The sequence below is a fragment of the Salarias fasciatus genome, unplaced genomic scaffold (assembly GCF_902148845.1).
Source record: "Salarias fasciatus unplaced genomic scaffold, fSalaFa1.1, whole genome shotgun sequence".
Classification (NCBI taxonomy): Eukaryota; Metazoa; Chordata; class Actinopteri; order Blenniiformes; family Blenniidae; genus Salarias; species Salarias fasciatus.
In genome coordinates this window covers 121,009-141,029 of record NW_021941373.1, presented here as the reverse complement: position 1 = coordinate 141,029, position 20,021 = coordinate 121,009, and the positions used below count along the sequence as shown (strand labels likewise).

At 43.7% G+C, this 20,021-nt stretch overlaps 1 non-coding gene across 1 annotated transcript; it reads left to right on the top strand.

The window, feature by feature from the left end:
* Positions 1-1,717: 1,717 nt before the first annotated feature.
* trnaa-ugc (transfer RNA alanine (anticodon UGC)) lies at positions 1,718-1,789 on the top strand. The gene has a single exon. It is a non-coding gene; the product is annotated as a tRNA-Ala (tRNA).
* Positions 1,790-20,021: the final 18,232 nt, after the last annotated feature.

Sequence of the window (20,021 nt, the reverse complement as noted above, 5' to 3'; positions counted from 1 at the left end):
CCTGGATCTTTTCTTAGTGGTCTGTCTGCTGCTCTGTTCCTACTTTTATTTCTTCCTGATCTGTTTCCTGCTCTGTTGACAGCTGTGAAGCAGCAGCAGAGCTTCACTTCCTAAATATATTTATTTTGATCCAGTTGATTTGAAAAGATGTGAAATGATGGAAACGGTGAAGATATATCAAAGATGGAGTTCCTATTTAGTAGTTGACAGCTGTTGTTGTCCTCAGCTGTTTCTCTAGATTCAATACCTGGGCATTTCAGAGCAGCAGCAGACACTGTCCTCCCCCCAGGAGGACTCTCCCTCCCCCATGTTGTTCACCGTCCCTCTCTCCTTGGCATTCTGGAGTGTCTGGATCTCCATCCAGTGTTTGGTGATACACAGCAGGACTTTTCCACAGAGCGGCCGTCTCAGCCAGCCAGAGCCAGCCTCAGAGCTGGCTCTGAGGCTTTTCATTTATCCTCATTTTCAGAAAAAAAATGTCCAGACCATAATTTTCACACTGCCTGAGTTCAGCTGGGAGCCAGAGAGAGAAGTGGAGCCCCGGCCTTGGATTGGTCTTCCCCTTATAGACAGTCCCATCAGCCTCCATCCAATCCGTGGCCAGCCTGAACCTCCTGCTTCACACACAGAACATGAGCAGAGAACCCTGACCCAGGAGGGAGGGGGAACACAGAGATACAGAGAGGAGGGGGGCAGATACACAAACACTCTTTAAAACGATCTGGGGTCATAACAGGACATATGACTCAGACCTGCTGGGTGTTTAAGTTATAACATCAGGGTATTTCAATACAACATACATGTATGTATAAATGTATACATTATACATTTCATGTATGAAGAGAGAGTACATAAACTACAAGAGAAACTATGGTCAAAGACATGCTGTTATGAAACATACCATGAAAGAAAGGTGAGAAGTGAAGCAGAACTGGGAGCCGGTTCCACATGGTGGAGCTTGGGGTAAAGTTAAACTCTTGCAATCACTGGGTCTGGGCTGTCTCAATCAATCAATGGATCAGCTGTTTTGATTGATACCCAGTCAGAAACTGTTTGCAGCCGTTGAGTCCAGGTTGTCTCATCAGATCAATGGATCAACAGCGACTGATGTTCAACCCCCTCTGCAGGCTTTCCTCTGCCTCTGGAGCTGCAGCTGTCAGCCAGAGAGCAGATAAAGCAGGAGATCCCAGCAGAGGAGGATCAGGAGCATCTGGAGCCATGGAGCTCTTTGTGGACAAACTTCTCTGTTTTAATGCAATAAAATGAAGTGAAGAACTCTTCCTGCTTCACTGAGCTCCACAAACCTCCATCCTTCACCGAGGAGCGGCGGCATCGGCACCCTGGTTATTTTGCAGACAGTAACCCTGCCGTCGCTATTCAAATGTAGTCACTGACTGATGATGTTTGAAGCCAGGACCTCCTGCTGATGAGACAGGCTCTCTGAGCAGCTGAGCCACAGCGCCTCCTTCAGCATGGTTTTAGTGCTGCACTACCTGGCTGTCAGATGGACCATCAGCCATCAAACCCCCATGAACAGAAACACCTGACCTGGACCAGTGATGGATCCACTTCCATCAATACTGACCTCCAGCAACCAGCCACACTCCACAGTCCAGACTGTCCTGCTGAGAGAGGAACAGGTTCTCAGGAGTTTTCCTCCTGGACTCACTGAGCTGATTCACTTCAGTCAGAATCAGCAGAGCAGCTGGAGGAAACAGGGGATGTAGCTCAGTGGTAGAGTGCCTGCTTTGCATGTAGGAGGTCCTGGGTTCAATCCCCAACATCTCCAAGCTTTATGCCCAGCATCAATATCATCCAGCTCATGAATAGAGGCTGAGAGTTAAAATCCATCTCTAAACAAAGAGCTCTGAACATCCCAGATAAATAGAACACAGAACTGCTGCCAGCAAAACTGTTGTGGAAATCCTTCTGTTGTTGGCATAAAGAATTTCTGAAAAAATAATATTTCCCTCAACAAATCAACGTAGAAGTTGTTGAAATTCCCTTTCCTTGTCTTCTCTGCCATTATTGGGTTTGTTGGGTTTCCGTTTCTTGGTCTGGTTGTGCTGTCGGTTGGGTCTGGCTGTTGTACATGTCCTGCTGTTCAGGTGTCTCCTGTGGAGCCGTGGGGTGTGCTCTCTTCTTCTTGGGACTTCTTCAGCTCATCTCTGAGTTTTGTCCTCTCCTGTTTCAGTGCATCCTCATTGATCTTGAGCCGGTTCACTTTGGCCTCGAGCTGCTGTATGTCTTGCTTCGAGGACTCTTCTTTCTTTTTCATTCTTTTTATCTCAGCCCAGAGTGCAGATGTGCCCCTCTCTTCCTCTGTGGCACTTCTTCTGGGTGATGATGTGTTTGTCTTTGTGGCTGTTGTCTGCCCAGACTGGAGTGAGGTGATTATGTGCTCCAGCTCCACTTGTCTGACCTCCAGCTGTGTGAACTTCTCCCTCAGCTCCAGGAGAAAGTTGGGCTCTGTGGCGGGGGGCTGGTCTTCAGATGCTTCTGGGATGTTTTCAGCAGACAATTGGATGGTCGTTTGATCTGTGGTGGAGGTGTGAGATTTCTTCGCGTGTGCATTCTCTTTGATTTTGGAGTAGTCCTCTTCAATTGGGCTTAGGTTGGCCTGAATCATTACCGTGCCATTCTTGTAAAGGCGTATGGTGGTTTGTTCGTCATCGGGATTTATTTTCAGGGTCCACCCTCCACTGAAACCACCATTAAGAACAGAGGGGTAGTGGTTTTTGAAGGCTGCATGCCAGGCCTGGGGCTGCTCGGTGTGGAAGATAAAGTTTGTTATGCTCCCGGTTTTGGTATAGTCTGCAAAGAGTGTTTATGGGTTGCTCTTCAGGACATCCTCTTTGAATTTCTTCCTTGCAGAGTCATTTGTGCATTTGTCTGGGTACTCTAACTTGGTGGCTTCTGTGTGGAGGTGTTTGGAGTCTGTTGGGCCATTAGCATGTGTCAATTGGCGGGTTGTGGGGCTCATCTCCCATTGTTAGGGTTGGTTTCTGGGTTAGGGGTCTCAGTCTGATATACTGTAGGCTGTTTATACAAGTCTTTTCTCCAGTTTAGAAATGAAACTGGTGCAAATAACATGTCGGGCCGCTTGTCGGGAGTTCAGGCATGACTAAAGGAGATATGCTCTCAGTTCTTGTATATCCACTACAACAATCACTCTCTGGACCTGGTTCTACAAGAAGTTGCACGTGAGGTGAGCCTAGTTGCAGAGGGGTTAAACTTTGTGCAGGGGGTTGCAGGGGTCATTAAAGAATCAGCAAAACGCAAACAAATTTTTGAAACACTTTTTGGCAGTGATGACATTATTGTCAACATTTTAGGACTATGTCCAACAAGATAGTGTGTGCGCACCAAAGCCATTCAGCGCTGCTGCTCAACATGTGCTGTTGTACTAGCCACACTGGGAAGTTTAAAGGATGACAGGAGCATGAGAGGGGATGCAAGGGCCAAAATTGCCAGACTGCATAAACAAGCACTCAAGGGCAGATCTCTTTTCAGCCTCCTCTGCTGCGAAGCCCTTTTTGGACCTTGTGAGTCTGTGGCAAGGAGCCTACAAAGCAAAAAGTCAAGTGCTCTTGGATCCATTGAGTGTGTGAATCTGCTCAAAGTCAGAGTAGGGGCACTGAGAGATGACAACGTGGTGGCTGAAATGGTACACAAGGTGGAAATGTGTGCAGTCCACAATGGTCTGAAGATGCCAGATGCCGAGCCAAGGGTAAACAGAACACCTGCCCGATAACGCCATGCTGCTGATCCTGGAGTGCTGTCACAGACTGCAGGTGAACTCAATTGGAGAGCTGAGTTTTATGAAGCTGTGGATTTGGTACAGTCTGAACTCACCAGGAGATTTGACCAGAGCGGACTGAAAACAGCATCATTCAGGGAGAAGACCATAGTTAATGCAGCAAACAGCCGACTATCAGCAGAACTTGACTCAGAGTCTCTTCAGCTTCCTAAAGAGCTAGACATGAGCCGACTGCACCTTCAGCTCCAGATTTTGGGGGACGTGTTTCAAGGAGCCAGTTCCCCATGTAACACCGTACAAGAGGTTGCCTCACATCTCTCCAACATGCACCCTCTATTTCGAGAAGTCTAGAATCTAATAAAACTCTGCATGTGCCTACCCATCTCTGTTGCTTCTGCGAAGAGAACTTTCTCAACCCTCGGATGTCTGAAAATGTGGCTGCAGAGCAGCATGTCCCAAAAGAGACTGACGCACCTGACCCTGATGCATGTCCATGGAGACATTGTTGTGCAGTTGGACATTCAAGCTATGATGAAAACATTCATTAGTGCCACCCCAGAGTGCAAAAGCACATTTGGAGTGTTATGACCGCAGGCTGCAGCACAAGGTAAGAACACTGCTTGACTATGATTTTGCTGCCGTGCAGTAAGTAGATATGATTTACCAACTGCTGAATTGTATTGAAATATCAGTTTTACTAAGGCTGTATCATGTGATGCCATCATTAATCCTGTTAGGCCTGATCATGTGTTCAGCATGTTTTTTTTTTATTCTGCCACTTAGCAGTCTGCATTTTTGTGATGATTTTAAAGGGGCTGTATCATGCAAAATTCACTTTTTGTATGTTTTAACCTTGTTATATAGTTATGTACTCACCAAAAACACCCCCAAAGCATTTTTTTTCCTTCGTGCCTGTGTGTTTAAGCTTTCCTTACGTTTCAGCTGCTCAGAGAGGCAGCCCCTCCCGCACCTGTGGAAACGCTCTGTTTCCCATGTTCACGTCACACGGAGAAGATGGCTCCCCTGAGCCCCCCTCCTGCAGGCCCTCGGCAATCAGCGTTGCCGCTTTTTTCTAACTCCCTTTTTTTTTTTTCCCCTGTCCTGTTTGGCAGCTGGGGCGTGCAATATTGTATGATTGTAGCCTTTTACTGTCCAAACAGATTTTAATGTTAGCAGCAGGACGAGACTGAATCTCCCTCTGCTGCTGCCTTTAATTAAAGCTGGCATCTGGCATGGCTGCCGGACAGGACCGGGATGGAAACACTCAGAGAGCGAGAGACAGAAGAGAGAAAGATAGAAAGATAAAGAGAGGGAGAAGCGGGGGGGGGAGGGGGTTCACAACCTATGTACAAATTCACAATGCAAAACAGTGTTGTCAGCGCACCACACGCAACCAAGAATCAATCCCAAACCCCAATCTAGTCAACACCAAAACAGAGCCAACAACCAACACAAAAACTGACAGAACCATACATATACATCTTTTTTGTTTTTTTTTTTTTAACCTCCCCTGACTAACCATAGTTGTGAACAGAACAGGCCAGAAAAACAAAAAGAGGTGTAGGGAAGGAAGAAAATGCAAGGACACCACAAACCTTTTTTTTTTTTTTTTTTTGTGAGAATATAGCGAGTAGTAACTAGTAGTAACTAGTAGTAAACTCGGGGCGTGCATCAAGAGAGGGCTACTACAGATCACCATTATTCTAACCACCACAAGAAGACAAGGTAACCCAGTATGTGAGGAGTGATTAAAGATCAGCGTGATCATGCAAATGTGACGGTGATGGCGATGGTGATCATGCATATATGACCTCTGACCCCTGAGAAGGCCAGAAGCAGGCCAGAGAGGCCCTCAGAGCCCAGACAGCCGGCGGTCATCATAGAGCCCAGATCCAGACCGCTCCCCCAGGCAGACGCCCCCACTCCGGTTCAGAAATGGGGCAGAGGAAAGCCCCGGCCGGGGACCCTGGCAGTCCTGGGGCCCGGGCCCCACGGAGCCACGACCGGCAGGAGCCGGTCCATTCCGGGCGCTGGACGCCTGGGGCGGGCACCCCCCAGCGTTCCGGCCTCGTACCCCGAGATCCAGGGCATACCCCCCCCGCCGCGCCCATCCACCCCCCGACCCACCCCTCTCACCCTGTCCTCTCCCACCTCACTCCCCCCCGCCCCAACCCAACACTCACACCCACTCCCTCACACTGACACACACACACACACACACACACACACACACACACACACACACACACACACACACAAAACCACTCATCCCTAAACCAAACATACTCACATTCTGACACACTCACGCACACACGCTAGCAAGCACATACACTCACACTGTCACGCCCCGTGCCCCCCCAGCCTTGTGGGGGCGCTCTGGACTGGTTTTGGTTTTGTTTTCCCCATTTTTACATGCCCTGTCTCTCCTGCTTGTCTGTTCCTCATGTTCTCCTGCCTGGTCTCCTTCCTCGTTAGCGCCCTAATGTGCCTCACCTGTGTCCACCTTATTTAAAGCTTGTAGCCCTCACTTGTCCTTGTCGGTTTGTCTGAGTGTTGTCCGCGTGTTCCATGTCCCTGCCTGCACCTCAGCTCTCGTTCCTGTTTATGGATCCCTTCAATAAACCACCTGAACTCTGCCTACTGCCTGCGCCTGGGTCCTTCCACCCCGCACCCCGTGACACACACACACACACATGCGCACACACACACACAGTCAACTCGACCCCAAACACACTCACATTCCCACGTCATCCAACCGTCATGCCCCGTGGGAGACCCCCCCGGAAGGCAAGTGAACACCGAACCCCACATCCAGGCCCCCTGGCCACCCACAACCGCCGCCCCCACCCCCAAACCCCACCGCCGCAGACAGGCATGCACCCCCCAGAGCCAGCAGCCCCCCAACCCACAGCCAGTCCAAACCCCAGGCAGGTGGGGAAACAGCCCCCCCACCCCCCACCCCCCCGGCCCCCCACCAGAAGGAATCCGGAAGTGGGGGTGCAGAAGAACCCATTGGACCCAGACCCAGGGCCCACCGCCCCCAGGCCCACCGGGGTTCCCCCCACAGGGCACCGCACTCTCTCCTCACATACATATCGCCCACACATATACACCCACACATACAGACATACACACATACTTACAGATACACACCCACACACACATACAAACATGCTCACAGAAACATACCCACACATACATACACACACATACACAATCACACACATATAGATACATATCCAGATACACACCCACACACTGACATACACATACATACCATTCATGCAAAAACATACATACTCACACATACACACCCACACACATACTGTATACACATTCAAGTACACACACACCCACCTTCCTCAACCCCCTAACCCCCACAGCCCACCACCACCACCCCCCTATCTACCCCCATCCACCCCACCCCCCGCCCACCCCACCCAATCCTGTGTTAAATATAACACAGGATTATAATTTGCATGTATTAGCTTTGTCTGAAACCCACTTGGACTCAAGTATTAATAACTGTGCTTTGAATATAGAGGGATATGATTTGTTTAGATCAGATAGAAATTTATATGGTGGAGGTGTGGCATGCTATGTTCAAAGTCACATTCCGGTAAAAATCAGAAATGATCTCAGTGTTCAAGGGGTAGAGGTGTTGTGGCTTCAGTTACAGTTGCCTCATTTAAAACCTGTACTACTTGGGTGCTGTTACAGACCACCAAATGCTACAGCAGGGTATCTTGACCAAATATGTGAAATGTTAGACAACGTATGTGATAGTGAAAATGAAATTTATTTTTTAGGAGATTTAAATATTGATTTCAAAACAAAAAGTTGTACTTTAAAAGAGAAATTATCTTCCTTTATTAAAACTTGTAATTTATCACAAATTGTCAGAAAATACACAAGGATAAATGTGAGAGCTGATGGTACGCACTCAGCTACTTTAATTGATTTAATTTTCACAAATGTTCCAGAATTATGTACTGAGGCTATTTCTATTCCCGTTGGCTTCAGTGACCATAATTTAATTGCGACGGTAAGAACAACAAAGATACCTAAACCTAGTCAAAAATTTATTAGTAAAAGATCTTTCAAACATTTCAATGAGAATAGCTTTGTTTCCGATGTATGTAGCATTAACTGGTCAGTGGTGACACAAGAACAGGACCCAAGTAGAGCAGTGGAGGTTTTTAATAAAATGATGTCACAAGTCATGGACAAACATGCGCCGATAAGGAAGCAAGCTGTGAGGAATATTTCCGCCCCATGGTTAGATCCAGAGCTTAAGGAGTACATGACACAGAGAGACAACACCAAAAAGGAAGCACTTAAGACTGATAATGTTGAACAGTGGAACAATTACCGTAAACTAAGAAATTATGTGACCAAATTGAATAAAAAGAAAAAATACTTATATTATCATAAGAAGATTGAACACGCAAAATGTGATCCTGCAAAAATTTGGGGAACATTGAATGAAATATTAGGAAGGAGAAAATTAACATCTAAATATTTAGAATCAAACGGGGTTTACCTAACAAAACCAAAGGAAATTGCAAATCATTTGAGCCAGTTTTTTAAAAATAAAATTGAGAAATTAAGAAATTGCATGGAGACAGGACAAAGGCAGAACATTTCCTATGAATTAATAAGTAAGTATATTATGAAAGAGAAGGAATGTAAATTCAAGTTTAATCAAGTAACACAAAATTATATTAAAGAATTAATCAAAACAGGTAAGGATAAACCGGCTGGCATTGATAATCTTGAAAGCAAACTTTTGAAAATGGTGGTTGAGGTTATTGACCTGCCAGCTGCTCACATTATTAATTTATGTCTGACTAAATGTTGTTTTCCCACACAATGGAAAACTGCTAAAACAATTCCTCTGATTAAAAATAGTAAAGAACCGTTGTCAGGTAAAAACAGCAGACCGATTAGCTTATTGCCTGTGTTAAGCAAAATCATGGAAAAGGTGGCATATGATCAAATACAAACATACTTTTCAATGAACGGGTTAAATACAATCTATCAGCATGCATATAAAAAGGGTCATTCCACTTCAACTGCACTCACTCAAATTACTGATGATTGGTTAAATGAAATGGATAACAAAAATCTTATAGGAAGTGTATTTTTAGATCTAAGCGCAGCCTTTGATGTGTTAGATCATAATATATTATTGAATAAATTGTGCTGTTATGGATTTGAATCATCAGCTTTAAAATGGATGGGAAGCTATTTAAATAATCGTATGTACAGCGTTTTCTTTAATGGTAGTTATTCTGTGACTGAGGGAATGAGTTGTGGAGTGCCCCAGGGCAGTTGTTTGGGACCCCTTTTATTTTCTATTTTTACAAATGATTTTCCACTTGTATTAAAACATGCAACCATGGCCATATATGCTGATGACACAACACTGTATGCGTCTGCACCTACTGAACAACAACTCAGCAACATCTTAAATGAGGAGTTGGCAACAGTAGCATGCTGGATTCGAAATAATAAGTTAGTAATCAATGCAGAGAAGACTAAATGTATGTTAATTGGATCACAATACATGTTGAAAACAGTTGAAGACAAATTACACTTAAAATTAGAAGAAACTGAAATTGAACAGATAGAAGAAATGAAGTTATTGGGTGTAATTGTAGATTCCAAATTAACATGGACCAGTCATATAAATTACATGTTGCAGAAAATGGGTAGAAGTATGGGCATGATTAGACACTGTAGAAAATGGATTCCACAACATTTGGCCAAACAACTAGTTCAGTCATTAGTACTTTCTCAAATGGATTATGCATCTGTTGTGTGGTCAAACACTAGTGAAAATAATTTGCACAGGTTACAAGTTGCCCAGAATAAAGCAGCACGCATTGTGTTGGGTTGCCCTTACAGAACCAGTGTAACATTAATACACAGTGAGCTTGCCTGGTTGATGGTAAAGAGTCGGCTGAAATATCATTTGTTGACACTAATTAGAAATCTTATTATAACCAAAACACCAGAAATTATTTATGGTAAATTTTCATTCTTTTCTAATGTTCATAATTATGCAACTCGTCAAAGCAGTAATGTGAGAGGCTTGCTCCCTGTGTGTAGAAGCAGTCAAATGCTGCGCACTGTTGTTTATCGGGCCATGGTTGCATGGAATGCATTACCTCTTTTCTTATTGTCGGAAACAAGCAAAATATTATTTCAGAAAAAGTTGAAACTTTTCCTATTTACACAATGATTTGATGAATTTTGTTATTGTATGTATTTTACTTAGCGCTACATGTATGTATTTACATTACATATTTAAAATGAGCTGTATTATATTTTGTATTTGATGTTTTATGTTTTATATTGTGTGTCCATAGAGTTGAAAATAATGGGATCAGGATTGACATTGGGCTTTCATATTCAGTGTGTGTGTGTGTGTGTGTGTGTGTGTGTGTGTGTGCGTGTGTGTGTGCCTATATTATAATAAAATTTATGTAATGAATTTGGAAAGACCCCAGGAAGAATAGCTACTGTGATTTCAGTGGCTAATGGGGATCTTAATAAACTAAACTAAACTAAACCCCCCACCCATCCACCCCAGCAACTTTGGGGAACTGAGGTTTAAGAAATGCTGTGCTGCTCATTCCATATTGTGAGGTGAGAGTATTGAATGATAGAAAGTTGCCGTTTTCAATGATATGTTCAAGCTGTCTGATTCCTTTATTTCTCCACTGAGTGAAGTTGATCATCTTTTTATTTTGCAGGAAGTCCGGGTTGTTCCAGATGGGTGTGAGTTTACACGGGATCAGAGAAGATTTGGTTAGCTTTAGAAATTCCCACCAAGCCATTAAAGAGGAACTGATGTTAATACTTTTAAAACACCAATGGGATTTGATGGTGGGACTGATGAATGGCAGGTCAGAGATGACTAGATCCTCACATAATGCTTGCTCAACATCCAGCCATGGCTCATCTACATTGTTAGGTTTAACCAATTTGGAGATATATTGCAGCTTGCTGGCTATGAAGTAATTACTGAAGTTAGGCAAGTCTAGTCCACCTCTGTCTTTAGTCTGTTGTAGCATATTTAAACTGATACGTGATGGTTTATTCTTCCAGAGAAATTTAGATATGTATGAGTCCAGTGATTTGAACCAGCCAGACGATGGTTTGGTTGGTATCATTGAAAATAAGTAGTTAACCTTAGGTAAAGTCATCATTTTAATGGTGGCAACCCTCCCCATAAGAGATATAGGTAAGCGTCTCCACCGTAAGAGGTCATCCTCTATTGACTTCAGTAACGGAACATAATTTAGTTTTGAAAGTTCTGATATCTTTGGAGAAATGTTTATGCCTAAATATCTAATGTTTCCAGACTGGATTGTAGCATTGGGTATACTTTGTAAATCACAGTTTATAGGCATGGCTGTAGTCTTAGACCAGTTGATAGAATAGTCAGATATTAGTGAAAATTTGTCAATCAGTGTGATTGTCTGGGAGATAGAAGATGGAGAGTTCTGCAGGAAAAGCAATACATCATCTGCATAAAGACTTATTTTATGTTCTATCTTATTGTTGGCCCCAATCCCTCTGATGTCTTTATTTTGTCTTATAGCAGTTGCCAAAGGTTCGATAAAGATGGCAAACAGTGAGGGAGAGAGTGGACAGCCCTGTCTGGTTCCTCGCTGTACACAGAAGCTTGGAGAAGTCTGCTCGTTAGTCTTCACACATGGAGCTGGGTTGTTATATAAGATTTTAATCCAATCTATGAAAGACGTTCCAAACCCAAATTTGGTTAATATTCCAAATAAAATTTTCCAGTTTACTTGATCAAAGGCTTTTTCAGCATCTAAAGAGATAATTATGGATTCTCGATTATGTATTGTAATCTATTATATTAACTAATCTACGCATGTTAGTGGATGAATGTCTACCTTTAATGAACCCTGTTTGGTCAGGATGTATTATGAGAGGGGTTATCTTTTCTATTCTCCTGGATAGGGCTTTGCTGATAATTTTGAGATCTACATTTATTAATGAAATAGGACGATAACTGGATGGAAGTGTGGGGTCTTTCCCTGGTTTAAGTATGGTTTGAGCTTTTTTCTAACTCCAATTACGGAGATAAACTTTAACCATCGTCTGAAAGCAACAATCAAGCAAGAGCAAGAGTCTGAAGGGTCTGCGCTTGGTGAGTTTCTAACAGGAAAAGACGTTTTCGCGTGTCTTTGTGTGTAGAGAAGCTAGAGCTAAAGAGCTAAAGCTAGCCAGCGTATTTGTTTTGAAGCTCTGATTGGCTGAAGTACGCTGTCAGTCAAAGTCCACAGGGGGAGAGGCGGGATTTTCAGTGAAACAGAGTGTTTTCTCTTCCAGGTTTCAGAATTAGCCCCAGAAAATCTTTTATTTCACACAAAATTACTTTAACTTAGCGCCAAAAATAAGCTATTACCATGTTAATGCCATTTCTAGGGTTTGGACGAGCTAAAAAAGCATGATACAGCCCCTTTAATGTATTGTTGATGGTCAGCAACACGGTCTGTTGTTGGATGTGCACTGATTTGCGATCGTTCGTCAACTGAGTTGTCCTCGGTCAGAAGGAACATTCAAAACTCCAGTGGTGCAGTTCAGTCTTTATTGTAGAGTTGAATGGGAGAAGGTAGATGGAGGTGGAGACATATGATGATGAAGGCTATTGCAAGCTTTCAGGTTTGTTGTTTACATTTGTGTGAATCAGTGTGTGTCTGTGTGAATGTGTGTTCATCTGCAGCAGAACAGAAACAACTCTGTGTCCACAAAATGCAGCACAGAAGGACTGCAGTGCCATACAATTCCCCTAGAGGGAGCTCCAACAAAGCAAAAGGGATCTACGCATGGCAAGCTACCACAAATAGCCAGAACAGGCAGATCATGTAAAATATAGTGTATACATGCAGAAAGGGGAACATAAGGGGTTACTCTCAACATATAGTGATACAATGAACACAGGATGGTGCGTTATTGCAGCTACGGCCCATATAAATAAAGAACAGTGGGTAACACGAGGATAACTATTATGGCACACAGGTAATAACGGCAAATACACACTTATATTACAGATCCCAATACTTACATCTTATGGACGCACACAGTACAAGGATACACACGTTAAACACCCGACGCAAAGTGGATGGCCGTCTTTCATTTTGAGGATGCTGTGCACATGTTGACCACCAAAACGAAACCTAAGTGGAGCCACAAAGAACCCAGTGAATTATGGGTAATGTAGTCACTGAGGGCATGGACTTTTAACACAGTCAGCACAAGTGCATCTCATGACGTTGGGCCTGGTAACTGTGTGTGTGTGCGTGTGCGTGTGCACGCCCTCACACTCATTGCATTAAGCCTAGCGCTTGTACATGTTTGTGGGGTGTATTGTACCTTTGCAGTAGCTCATTTTGTATTCTAGTAATTTGACAGTGTTTTACTCAGCTGTAGTTCTACAGGCATTGCACATTCAGTGTCCATCCTGGCTAACTGTGGCCCCACCCCCCATTTTTTTCAGCACCCCCTGTTGAAAATAAGTTCCCTCGGTCATGGAAGACTTTCTCACTATCCACCATGCTGTGAGTCCAGTCTGGAGCAGATGAATCAATAATCATCAATAAATGATGAACTTCTTTTCCAGTATACTCACTCTTACACACACACACACACACACACACACACACACACACACATTCTTCTCTTACATACATATAGTTTTCTCTTACATACATATATTTTCTTTGTACATAAGCATATGCCTATTAGGAGAATGTGTGCATGCGAGAGGGTAAAGTGTGTGTGTGTGTGTGTGTGTGAAAATAAAAACATGTATGTGCAAGAAGGTGTGTGGAAGCGTGACAATATATATGTGCAAGGAGCACATATGCATGTGCAAGAGGATGTGCAAGAAGAATGTGTGTGTGTGTGTGTGTGTGTGTGTGTGTGTGTGTGTGTGTGTGTGTGTGTGTGTGTAAAAAGACAGTGGATGTGTGTGAGAGATAAAAATATATGTGAGAGGGCCAGAATGAATTATGTCTTGTGCAGCCCCTCATAGATACACACACACACCAGTTAAGTCCCTCAAAAGTACGTGGTGCTGTCCAAGGTGCTGAATTCAGATATGAATACAGATACTAGATACTTTTGTGTATTTATGCACCTAAAAATACAATTTATACACTTCTCTCTCTCTCTCTCTCTCTCTCTCTCTCACACACACACACACACACACACACACACACACACACACACACACACACACACACACACACACACACACACACACACACACGCATAAATCAATAACTCAATATCATCTCAGCATCATATCAGCATTGTTATCTTTGTGTTAGCATTGACTTAGCATTATGATGGTAATGTATGGTATTAGCAGCTTTTAGCTCCTTGTTGACTGAACAACAAATCTATTTGAAGACAGCAAGTAAAAGAGAGAAAGAGAGTTTGACTTGTCAATGATTTACCTTTATTAATTTATGATGGAACATTTCAAGAAACACCACAACAATGACACAACAACAAACACCAGATGGAACAAAGAAGAAATCACATCTTTAGTGGAGCTAAACTCCTCCCACCTTCTGATAGACCCCTCCCACCTTCTGATAGGCCCCTCCCACCTTCTGATAGGCCCCTCTCATCTTCTGATCGGCCCCTCCCTCCTTCTGACAGGCTCCTCCTCCTCCCTGCTGTCAGAGACAGAGACTGTCCTTCCTACAGAGGACACAGACTCACTGAAGCACCAGAGAACCAGAGGTTAAATCCAGCAGTCAGAGGTTGAGTAAATGTGGTGTTGAAGGTGTAGAGGTGGCTCAGAGAGTCAGAGGAGACTATGAAGAAGGACAGAGAGCCAGCAGGACAGTCCACATACACTCCTACTCTCCCAGACCATGGGGAGGAGGAGGAGAAGGAGGAGGAGGAGATGATTGTCTTTTTGTCATTGTGACAGACCTTGTACTCTCCATCTTCGCACTCCAGACTCCAGGACTGATGATTCCCTCCAAACCAACACTCATCACTGTCTCCTTTCCTTCTGATTCCTCTGTAACTCACTGATATAGAAACAGCTCCGCTATACTCGACCTCCCAGTAACATCGACCACTCAGATCATTTCTACACAGCAGCTGTCTAAAGTAATCAAATCTGTGAGGATGATCAGGATACGGCTGCTCTTCCTCCACTACTGTCACCTTCCTGTTGTTGTTGGACAGTTTGAGGTTTCTGTGCATTGAGTTTTCATCCAGTTGAAGTTGACAAAAATCTGATGGAGAGAAAAAGAGAAAAGTCCTGATGTGACACGTGATGGATTTGTTGTTTGAGAACTTCCTGACATGTTGTTGATGGAGAGAAAGTTTGATGAGGACACTTTTTGTCAGGCTTCTCTTGTCAGTAATGTTTGAATGAATCCAAAGCTTTGATTGAAAGACAAACGGACAGTGATGAGTCCAACTTACACTTCCTCAGACCAGGTTTGAGCCACTGCTGTCCACCATGGTCCACCCTGCAGGGAGAAAGACAGTCAGAAGGGTTTTCTCTCCAACATGAGTCCTCACTGCTGCTCAACATGAAGCAGAGTATCTGCTCAGAGTATCATAATGAGAGAGAGAGGGAGAGGGAGAGAGGGAGATCATTGACTGTTGACCTTTAACCAGCACTTTCTTTGGTCAGTTGTTATAAGCGTGAACCTTTCTTCAGCTGAAATATTTTTGAAAACACAAGAAAGGAAGGAACAAAACAAAAAAACAAAAAAAAAAACAATTAGTCATGATTATTCACATAATTGTCCAGAGTTAACTCTAGATTAATTACAAATTAATCACACATTTTTGATCTGCTCTAAATATCCTTTTAAGGAAAAATGTTCAGGTTCTTAATCCTCTCATCAGCACGGCAGTGGACCAATATGCCCCTTTAAAGCTGGTGTCCGGAGTTTCCGTTCATTTCCAACGTATGAATCATTTTTCAACAGAGCTTAAATGTGTCAGTCTGGTTCGATACTACAATATAATATTAGCATAAAGCAATATAAAAATTTATTTATGAGCCCTGCCTTTGTCTCATAGACCCCCATGTTATCCAAAAAAGCGCTGGTCAGCGTCAGCCAATAGAATGCGAGCTTCCGCATTCTCGTGCTGTCAGTCAAAGTGTGCGCGCAGCCAGAGAGCACGGCCGCTCACCCAGGCAGAGGAGAGTTAGCAACGCAGCAGCTGCCCCACTTACCTCGGATATATCTACTGTCTGCTGAACATCCACCGTAAACAGCTAAACTTGGAGGATGCTGTAGGACTCAGAGGCTCTCATTTTCACCCCACAGATAATTCGCGTGCACAATTAAAGGGGCGTGGCTTGGCCGCTCATGAAAGCAGAGGGAGGGCGGAAAAAACCTCTCTCTTTCAAAACTCCGGACACGAGCTTTAAGTAAATGCATGTTTACTGTTGTTGCCACAATCCAGATCAATATCAAATACTGTCCAGAACAATCTCCACAGAACCTCAAACATTCTGCAGGCTCAGAAAATAGGCTGGAGGGACATTTGGACCTGAATGGAGCATCATTTAGGAATAATCTGGCCATGTAGTGTCCAACCAGCTACATTTCCAGTTTTCAAACATGTTTCAAGTCAAACTGATGGAGCTCATGGATCAATAACAGACTCCTGAAGCAGCAGGTCCTGTTGGTCAGTAATAGAAGAGAATCACCAGGAGCCTTCGGAAAGAAAAGAATGGCTCAGCTGCCTGATTCCTGTCTGCTCCTCATCCAACCTGTTGGCTCCAAAGACATCAGACACAGAGACGCTGCTTCACACTGCGGCGGCCATCTTGTGGAGGGGCCACCCCGACGTACTATCATGTCTGATTTTTCTAAACCGCTGCTTCTTCTTCTTTTGTTTTGTTGGATCAAAATAATGCCATCTACTGTACAAGAGTGTGCAGTATCACATCATGGACCTCTCAGTTTCCCAAACTACGGTGCATGACGAGGGTCACAAAACGTGCGTGAGTTAATATTGCATCAAATAAGTTAGTGGCATTAATAGGAATTTGAAATAACTGGTTATTATGGTGCTAATTTTGACAGCCCTACTATCAATCCATACTACCCAAAACATGTACACCCACACGCGCTCGCACGCGTGCACACACACGCGCACACACACACACACACACACACACACACACACACACACACACACACACACACACACACACACACACACACAGGTTCGTATTTCTATCCTTGTGGGGACCTTCCATTGATGCCCATTCATGTCTAACTCCTAACCCTAACCCTAACCCTAACCCTAACCCACACCAAAACAAAGCCTAACCCTAAAGAAATGTTTTTGCACTTTTACTTTTGTGTGTGTGTACTCGTATTTCTATCCTTGTGGGGGCCAAAAGTCCCCACAAGGATAGGAAAACCTGGAACGATGTGCCTCGTGGGGACCTTTTTCCGGTCCTAATGAGGAGAAACAGTGTTTTCTTGACCATGTTGTTGTTACTAAAACACACATACACACACACACACACACACACACACACACACACACACACACACACACACACACACACACACACACACACACACACACACACAGTTAACACAGTGAAGTTCAGAAGACATTGGTCCAAATGTGTTAATACTGGAGAAAGAGTCCAGGACTGAAACCTTAGGGTTTGAAAGAAAAATGTGAATGTCATCAGCGTATAACACTATCTTCTGGATGATCTTCACTAAACTAACACTGTGAATGTCCTGACTGGCACTGAAATGTTCTGCCAGTGTTTCTAAGGTAAGGTGAGGACGATAAGGAGGCTTGAGGGCATCATTATCTTATCCCTCAACAGAGTGTGTGTGTGTGTGGGGGGGGGGGGGGGAAGCACATGCCATTGATCAACACTCAAACTTCTAGTGAATGATAGAGAAGTTTGTATTTTATTTACTTATTCATTTTTATCACAAATTCCTTTCCTAATCTGAAGAGGTCAAGGACATCACACATGAAGCTTCAATTAACACTATAAAATATATTTTCTCCATCTCATGATCGAGCTAGTGACCAGCGTTTCATCTATGATGACTGATGTTCAACATTAAACAGGTTTCTCATCCAAGAGTATTTACAACCAGTCTGATCTTCAACTGCTGACATTGTGAAGATCATCTCAGTCTCCATGATGAGCTCCTGTTGTGTGTCCATACCTAAAAGTCTCCAGTGAGCAGTGTGGATCCTCCACTGCTGCTGACAGAAGTTTCACTCCTGAGTCACCTGGATGGTTGTAGCTCAGGTCCAGCTCTTTCAGATGGGAGGACTTGGATCTCACAGCTGAGACCAGAGAAGCACAGCCTTCCTCTGAGACCAGACACCCTGACAGACTGGAGGCACAAACATGGCTGCATCAAGTCAAGAAGGAAGAAGAAAGATCCTCCACATGATCAAGCAGCAGCTGGATCCTGACCTGAGAGCTTCCATTTTACAGTGAGGACTCTCCAGTCCAAGAGACAGACGCTTCACTCCTGAATCCTGCAGGTCGTTGTTACTCAGGTCCAGATGTGTCAGACTGGAGGACTGAGAGCTGAGAACTGAGGACAGAGCTCCACAGCTTCTCTCTGACAGACCACAGCCGCTCAACCTGAAGAAGAAGCAACAACGAAAACCACATCAATGCTTATTATGGGAGGTGATGGGTGACAGGATAAAGACGACAAAGCTGTCATTGATCATGGACAAGATCTCCCACCCCCTGCACTTGAGTATAAGTCCCAAATTCCACTGAATGTGTATATGCTCCGCTCCAGTCCACTCTGGTCTACCTCCATCTTGTATTCTAAGCCCAACACACAACGCATTCATGAACTGTGCTCCGACGAGCCATGGAACCCCAGGAGAGCATGCGCTAGATCAGGGATGGGCAACTGGCGGCCCGTAGGCAGTATGTGGCCCGCACCCTCACTCTGTACAGCCCTTAAATTAATTTTTGAAAATTATAAACATGTGTCTTTTGCTGCACTGTTTCAGTTGTAATGACATACTTTGGCCACCAGGTGGCACCATGAATGGAGACGCCCTTCTTTCCAGCAGCATTCTCCACCAGTGAGGAAAAGAGAGACAGAGCCATGGTGAAGAACGAGGAATAAAGAAAACTCGTTCTAGGCCCAATCCCAATTCTCTGCTTAATCCTCACTCCTCAACCTTGATCCTCAATCTCAAATTAAGTGCCTCCTAAAAACAAGTGTCAAGGAATGTAATGTCACTTGGAAATGGGACAACCCTTAAAGACAGTCGTTGGACCACAGGGGGCAGCTCTGCGCAAGAGGGTAGAAGAAAGCTGGAAGTGGAAGAACAGCAGTAATAATGTTGGTCAATGATCAATAACAACGCCCTTTATAACTGTAAGTAATGCGCCCTACATTAGAAATGTTTAACATTTTGCATGTGTGACCTTGTTAATAAATGCATTCAAATGAATTTTCTTGATTTCTTTCTAATAGCCTTTGTAAATATTATCTGTGATAGAAACAATTACTCCCAAAGTAATATACAAAATGTTTTTTTAATAAAATAACAGCAAAACGAACTATTTAACAAGCATTCTGGGTTATCCTTACCTCCAAGGTAGGTCTCGTAGAATCTCAAAATTAAGGGAGATAACGCCCCTCAGTCTCGCTCCTTTCCTCAACTTGTTTAGGAATGGGACAGCATTTAACTTCACAGGAGCGCACATTTTGAGGAATGAGGAGTAAGATTGAGGATTAAGCAGAGAATTGGGATTTGCCCCGAGACTGAGAAAACCGTGTCTTTCAGGTTAAATGGGAAGCATAATATCGGTTTACAGAATGTAAAGGCAAGCCTATGTGCTTGTTCTGCTGAGAGACCCTATCTGCAATGAAAGGTTTTAATTTACAGTTTTTCACAATTGCTAAAACACTAAACCCCATTGCCTGAACCAAATTCTCAGTGGCCTAAACTCATTTTTCGAATCAAACACTCTTTTGGCATAAACTTAAACACTGTTCAGGTCCTACGCTCAATTTGCAAAACCCATCTGCTCTTTTTTGCAAAACCTTAGACACATTCTCAGTCACTAAACACATTTCACAACATTTTTGCAAAATTGTACTCACTGGCAGCAAAATGTGAACACAACTCCAACACAGCTGTCATCTTTTACACACAACAACTCAAAAATGAACACACATATTTCTAATGATGTGATCAG